The sequence below is a fragment of the Prionailurus bengalensis genome, chromosome C2 (assembly GCF_016509475.1).
Source record: "Prionailurus bengalensis isolate Pbe53 chromosome C2, Fcat_Pben_1.1_paternal_pri, whole genome shotgun sequence".
In the NCBI taxonomy this organism is placed as follows: domain Eukaryota; kingdom Metazoa; phylum Chordata; class Mammalia; order Carnivora; family Felidae; genus Prionailurus; species Prionailurus bengalensis.
The window spans coordinates 119,439,743-119,447,493 of NC_057350.1; the positions used below are offsets into that span (position 1 = coordinate 119,439,743).

Below are 7,751 nucleotides of genomic sequence, written 5' to 3' on the forward strand. Positions count from 1 at the left end.
ATGTTTAAAGCTGCAAGGAAACTGCAAAGATATGACTTCATCAAAACTTATGTAGCAGGATCTTATGATAAAATTATAGTAGTTCTGATGTATGATAGTTGTCAAGAATCAGTGATATTCTCCAAAACTTAAAATATCCAAGGCATTTCTGAGAGTTCATTATAGTATCTTGGGGCTTTTCAAAGAAAATTTTTTTAATGTTTATTTATCTTAGAGAGAGAGAGTACGAGCGAGCGCTGGGGGAGGGGCAGAGAGGCAAGGAGACAAAGAATCTGAAGCTGACTCTAGGCTCCAAGTTGTCAGCCCAAAGTCGGACATGGGGCTTGAACTCACAAATAACGAGATCATGACCTGAGCTGAAGTCTGACACTTAACCGACTGAGCCACCCAGGTGCCCCTCTTGGGGCTTCTTATGACACAATTTGAGAACTATGATTTTAGCCATTGTTTTTTAAATTTTTATTTGGCAGGCTTTTTGAAGTATTAAGGAAATAACCTCAGTTTCCAAGGCCACCAGGTGGTTAATAATTTCCAGGAGTATCTGCTCTTCTTTATTTAAAAAAGCAAAGCTAGGGGCGCCTGGGTGGCTTGGTCGGTTGGGCATCCGACTTTGGCTCAGGTCATGATCTCGCAGTCTGTGAGTTCGAGCCCCACGTCGGGCTCTGTGCTGACAGCTCAGAGCCTGGAGCCTGTTTCAGATTCTGTGTCTCCCTCTCTCTCTGTTCCTCCCCTGTTCATGCTCTGTCTCCCTCTGTCTCAAAAATAAATAAACGTTAAAAATTTTTTTTAAAAATAAAAATAAAAAAGCAAAGCAAAAAACTTTTTTAAAAGCATGTCCACCTGCACTCACTTCAGCAGCACATATAGTAACATTAGAACGATACAGAGAAGATTAGCTTGACCCTGTGCAAGGATGGAGTGCAAATTTGTGAAGCATCCCATGTTTTCTTAACCAATGTTGGGAAGCTTTGCGATTAAAAAAGAAAAAAATAATGAAGATAGAAAAGCATTTCGACCTTTCAATACAATGTTAACTGCTTTGCATTACAGCAAAGTCAAAGGAGGTGGGGTTGATATTGCTTTTCTCACTGTCATATTGACGTGATCATTATGTGTGAGCAAGCTTATTACCTATCTGTTCACAATCATCTGAATTAGAACAATAAATAGTTGTTGCACAGTATTGGTTTTCATGAATACAAATATTCAGATGGGCACTGCTTTCATAATTATTCATAAAGATTCAAATAATACAAATCTCTCCTAACTCACTGAAATTTTAGCAGCAAGTTCTCATACTACCTTACTTATTATCTTTTGGACTTTCTGAAGCCTCCGTTATATCATGTGAGCAAGAAAATGAAAGAAGACAAAACTAATGTGTGAAACAACTTCCCTAAAAATGGCATCTTCTTGTTTCCTCTTGAATGTAGCATTGTATACTTTAAAAAATCATAATGATTACTTTTTGTTTTCAGCTCTGACCTGAAAAGAGTTTGAAAGTTGCGATTGCTGTTCTTACAACAACAAAAACCTGAACCTTCACTTTTCTTGAAGCTATTGTGGCACTTGGATTGTGAAGCCAACTGCAATCCCCAAGTCCAAAGAGATAGACAGATCCAGAGGAGCCACAGCAAGATCTGGAGACACGGAACGGAGCCATGGGTGAGAACACGTAATTAATCATTTTGAATTTCTGGAGGTGCGTGTAGACCAGTGAAAGGAGAACTTTACATTTGTTAATTTAATTTTATTTTAGAGAGGGCAGGGAAGAGGAGCAGAGGAAGAGAGAGACAGAATCTTAAGCAGGCTCCAAGCCTGATGCAGGGCTTGATCCCATGACCCTGGGACCATGGCCCAAACTGAAATCAAGAGTTGGACTCTCAACCGACTAAACCACCCAGGCGCTCTGAAAGGGACACTTTTTTTTTCGGAGGGACAAAGTCTTAGAAAGGGAACCACATTTCCTGAGTTTTACCTCCAGGAACCCCATGAGGTTCTCATGGGGGAGATATGAGAAAGATCACAGAGTGGCTCTGACAGGGAAAGGTGAGGACTAATCATTGTGAAATAAACTGATACTTCTCCATACAAAGGCTTAGTTTCCATGAAAGACTTTTTACTGGAGCGTATGCCACACGGAGAAAGGATATTCTTCACACTGTAGCCGACTCTAGTCTTCTTGTCTCACCTAAGGGGGATGCATTTTCCAATGTCATATAATTGGAATCATACAGTACATAGCCTTTCCAGATTGACTTCTTTTCACTTAGCAATATGTAACTAAGGTTCATCTATGTCTTGTTGTGGCTTGAGAGTGCATTTTTCTTATTGATGAATATTCCATTGCATGGATGAACCACTGTTTACCTATTCACTTATTTTTTTAAATACCTATCGAAGCACTATTTTTGTAATTTTTTAAATATAATTTATTGTCAAGTTGGCTAACATATAGGGTACACAGTGTGCTCTTGGTTTGGGAGGTAGATTGCCGTGATTCATCGCTTATATACAAAACCCAGTGCTCATCCCAGCAAGCGCATTCCTTGATGCCCATCACCCATTTTCCCTTCTCCACCCCCCAAAATCAACCCTGTTTGTTCTCTGTATTTAAGAGTCTCTTATGGTTTGCCTCCCTCCCTCTGTTTGTAACTATTTTTTCCCCTTTCCTTACCCCATGGTCTTCTATTAATGTTTCTCAAGTTCCACATATAAGTGAAAACATATGATACTGGTCTTTCTCTGACTTATTTCACTTAGCATAATACCCTCCAGTTCCATCCACATTGCTGCAAATGGCAGTATTTCATTTTTTCTCATTGACAAGTAGTATTCCATTCTATATATAAACCACATCTTTATCCATTCATCATTTGATGGACATTTAGTCTCTTTCCATAAGGAAATTGAAGAAGACGCAAAGAAATGGAAAAACCTTCCATGCTCACAGACTGGAAGAATAAATATTGTTAAAATGTCAATACTACCCGAAGCAACGTGCACATTTCAACGCAATCCTGATCAAAATTGCACTGGCATGCTTCTCAAAGCTAGAACAAACAATCCTAAAATTTGTATGGAACCACAAAAGACCCCAAAAAGCCAAAGTAACATTGAAAAAGAAAACCAAAGCAGTAGGCAACACAATCCCAGACTTTAACCTCTACTACAAAGCTGTAATCATCAAGACAGTAGGGTATTGGCACAAAAACAGACACATAGCCCAATGGAATAGAATAGAGAAGCCAGAATTGTATCTGTTCACTTTTTAAGGGACAATTTGGTTGCTCCAAGTTGTGGGTGACTATCAATAAAGCTGTTATACAACATTCACATGCAGGTTTTTGTGTGAACACGTTTTTCAAATCAGTTCAGTAAATGGCTAAGGGCATGATTGCTGGGTCATACGGCATGACTATGTTTAGCTTTGTAGGAAACAGCCAAACTGTTTTCTAAAACAGATACTCCGTTTTGCATTCTTATAAGCAATGAGTAAGAATTCCTTTGTTCTATACCTTCAACAGCACTTAGTGTTGTCAGTTTTTATTTTAGCCTTTCTAAGAGATGCACAGTGGTATCCTATTGTTTTAATCTGAAGCGTATCGATGACAAAAAATGTAGAGCACCTTTAAAATGCTTATTTGCCATCTGTATATCTTTTTTGACAAGTTGTTTGTTTAGATCTTTTCCCCATTTTTTTTAAGTTGGGTTGTTTCTCACCTTCTTTCAAGATTTCCTTGCTCTTCGTCCTGCAATTTTAATATAATACCCCTTATTATGGGATTATTTTAGTATTTGTTCTGTCTGGTGTTCTCAGAACTTCCTAGATCTGTGGCTTAATGTTTGTCCTTCATTTGTAAATTTCTTGATTTTGATTATAATTACTGCAAATATTGCCTCTGCTTCATTCTTTTTTTTTTTTCTCCTTCTGGTATTCCAATAACGCATATGTTACATGATTTGAAATTTCCTAGCATTCTTGAAGGGTCTTTTCATTTTTTTCTTTATTCTTTTCTTTTCAATGGAAGTTATAATTGATTTTCCTTCAAGTTTAATGATTCATTCTTTCATCAGCCATAAGCCAGTTATTGATGGGATCATTAAAGGCATTCCTCATTTCTGTTATAGTGTTCTTGATAAAAGCATTTCCTTTTGATTCCTTCTTAGAGTTTCTATCATTCTTCAGTACTTTCATGCAGTCTATCTTTTCCACCTGTTATTTTATATTGCCTCCTTTTCCCATTAGAGCTCTTAATTTTATTAATCATATTAAGTTCTCTTTCTTATAAGTTTAATATCTTTGTTGTATCAGAATGTGGTTCTTTGTCTCTTCCGACTGTTTCTATGTTGTTGTTTGTTTTTAAAGCTTTTGTTTTGTTATTTATTTGTGTTTGCCTTTTGACATGCCTTTTAATTTTTTCTTTAAAGGAAGATGTGCTTAATCATGTAACAGGAACTGAGGTAAATGATTTTGTAGATCTATACCAATCTGGGTAGGAACTGGACTGTGTTTAATGTTTGTGATTATTGTGTCAGAGGCTTTAAATTTCTCTAGTCCTTTTTGTTGTTGTTGTTGTTTTGTTTTGTTTTGTTTTCCCTCTTGACTTTCTTCCAAAGGTTCTAGTGTGAGAAGGAAGGGGGAAAGGGTAACTTTTAATGGAGAAACTTGAAAAAAAACTACCTCAGCCAGGTGATCCAGATCATTATTAACAGAAATGGCATGTGAATATGCTATTATGAAAACATCTGGTTACCTCTGTGGTCTTCCTCCCAGAAATCCATAAGCTCAGTTTAATCTTGAGAAAAAGACAAACTTCAGGATATGGGCATTCTTCCAAATATCTGACCAATATTTCTCAAGACTGTCAAGATCGTCAAAAACAAGAGAAGCTTAAGAAGCTGTCTCAGCCAACAAGTGCCTATGAAATGTCATGTAATAGCCTGGATTAGTTCAAGGACAATATAAAGCGTATCACATAAAAATTCAGTATGGACTTCTGTTAATACTAATTTATCAATATTGGTTCATTAATTATAACAAACGTACCATGCTGCTACTGTAAAGTTTTAACAGTAGGATATACTGGGTGTGGGGTATACAGGGACTCTGTAAAATCTTTGCAAAAATTTTAAAACCTAAAGGTGTTCTAAAATATTTACTTAGGGGTGCCTGGGTGGCTCAGTCGGTTAAGCGTCTGACTTTGGCTCAGTTTATGATCTCACGGTCCGTGAGTTTGAGGCCCGCGTCGGGCTTTGTGCTGACAGCTCAGAGCCTGGAGCCTGTTTCAGATTCTGTGTCTCCCTCTCTCTCTGACCCTCCCCCGTTCATGCTCTGTCTCTCTCTGTCTCAAAAATAAATAAACGTTAAAAAAATAAAAAGATTATTTACTTAAAAATAATGATTTGCTATCTGAATTAAATGAATAATTAATATTTCCTTTCAATTAGAGGGTATTGAACAACTATTTGCACAACATAATACAAGTGAATGGGGTTTTCTTAGCACATTTTTAACAATATGTATAAACACTAAATAGCGACTGGGAGGTATTATTTAAATGACAGAAATTCAGAACCAAATTATAGTTTCTAGTCCATTCTCTGCATAGAAGCCATAGCTTATGAATAAATAATCTTTTCCTAATGACGAGAGGAGTTAATTCTAATGGAACAAAGCTACAATTAGAAAGCAGACTTGGGGCGCCTGGGTGGCTCAGTCGGTTGAACATCCGACTTCAGCTCAGGTCATGATCTCACAGCTGGTGAGTTCAAGCCCCGCGTCGGGCTCTGTGCTGACAGCTCAGAGCCTAGAGCCTGGAGCCTGCTTCGGATTCTGTGTCTCCCTCTCTCTCTACCCCACCCCTGCTCACATTCTGTCTCTTTCTCAAAAATAACTAAACATTAAAAAAAAAAGAAAGAAAGCAGACTTAGCCTCATTCACAATACCCTTCTATATGGAATTTTATGTCGTGGTTCAGAGGATGAACAGAAACAGCTTGTATAATTGTCTCTTAAATGTCAGCAGGAAAAATAACAAAAATAAGTTCCAGTAACAGCTTTCATTTTTTCACAGCCCCAGAGAAACTGAACATAAAAATAATAAGACACTCTCTAAGGGTTTAACCAAAGGGTCATTAAGATAAAGCTTCTCCTAAAAAAAGGTCTTCTTAAATTTGAATTCTTCTCTAAATTAGAGAGCAGGCTCTGAAAATACACATTTCTAAAGCACTATCAATTTAGTGAATATATCAAGATTATAATGACAAAAGTTTACTTGGCAAGAGCATGAAATAAATTGGTTTCTCCTCAGAGTTAAACATTTAACAGTGGTACATGCTCTGTTAACCTCTCTAATCTGAGGAAATTACAGGAACTCCAGCAATGACATATATTTTTACTTTTACAGTGAATTATTGAATTGTTTTGTCATGTAGGCCTGGAGTCCAGGGGCTGTTTATTGGTTTTAGTTTGTAATAACTCAATTTGACTCTTCATTGATTTCCTTCCATCCCAATAGTGTTTCTGCTACCTTCAGAATCCTAGAGCCTCCCAGGACATTATGTACCTTCAAGTGGAGGTGTTCTGGTCTTTCCTTCAGTGACCTCCACAAACACAGCCCCAGTGAACAGTCGAGCAGCAAAAGTCCATTTCAAATTATTTATCTGGTTCTCTGTTTTTTGGATTTGATTCTAGTATGTTGGAACTGGGGAGTAGCCTATACAGGAAGATATAAGAGGTGGGAACGTTGAAAATCACCAATTTCAGGAATTATGGTCTGAGGGCAAATTACAATTCAAGCGATTCACATCCTATCGATTCCAGTTCTGTTTGATAAAACAAAATTAAAAAAAATTCTTTGAGGGGTAGCTGTGTGGCTCAGTCAGTCGGGCCTCTGACTTCAGCTCAGGTCATGATCTCAGAGTTTGTGGGTTCGAGCCCCGTGTCAGGCTCTGTGCTGACAGCTCAGAGCCTGGAGCCTATTTCAGATTCTGTGTCTCCTTCTATCTCTGTCCCAACCCCACCTGTGCTGTCTCTCAAAAATGAATAAATGTTACATATATATATATATATATATATGTATATATATGTATATATATATAAATGTATATATACATATATATGTATATATACGTATATATATATAAATGTATATATACAAATATATATATATACGTATATATATACACACACACACACTCTATGATTTTAAGCCCTGTTGGGAAGGGTAACTGTAAAGGAGAAACAATAGAGATAAGGGTTAATTTTTGCCTTTTTATTTTTTCCTTACCACTGGCGTGACCCTTAGGAAAATACTCAATTTCTATTAACTACATTTGGCCCATCTATAATATGGAACCTATCATCATGCTTATTTCACAATGGTAGCCATGAATATTAAATAGAAAATATGTTGACCAGTAACTCAGTGTGTCTGGCATAAAATACATCGTCTACCATAGTGAGACTAGCTTCAAATCAATCCACAGCCCAAACACAGTAGCACTCTTCAGTGTGGGAACTAATTTTGTGGATGTTATTTTCCAACCATTGACCTTCCCACCATCACTCACTTTGCAACAATTTTCACTTGCCCATGTTGAAAACGCTACAGACTAGCATGTAAGCATCAGAGAGTACGCTCGTTGGGTTGTCATAATTGTTTTTATTTAATTTTGATGAAACCCTGGAAGTTATGTTTCTTTTTTTAATGTTTATTTATTTTGAAGGAGAAAGAGAGAGAGAGAGAG

General features: G+C 37.1%; 1 non-coding gene across 1 annotated transcript; it reads left to right on the plus strand.

Annotated features, from left to right (window-relative positions):
• The first annotated feature begins 842 nt into the window (after positions 1 to 842).
• Positions 843 to 948, plus strand: LOC122492463. The gene has a single exon (XR_006299650.1). It is a non-coding gene; the product is annotated as a U6 spliceosomal RNA (small nuclear RNA).
• Positions 949 to 7,751: the final 6,803 nt, after the last annotated feature.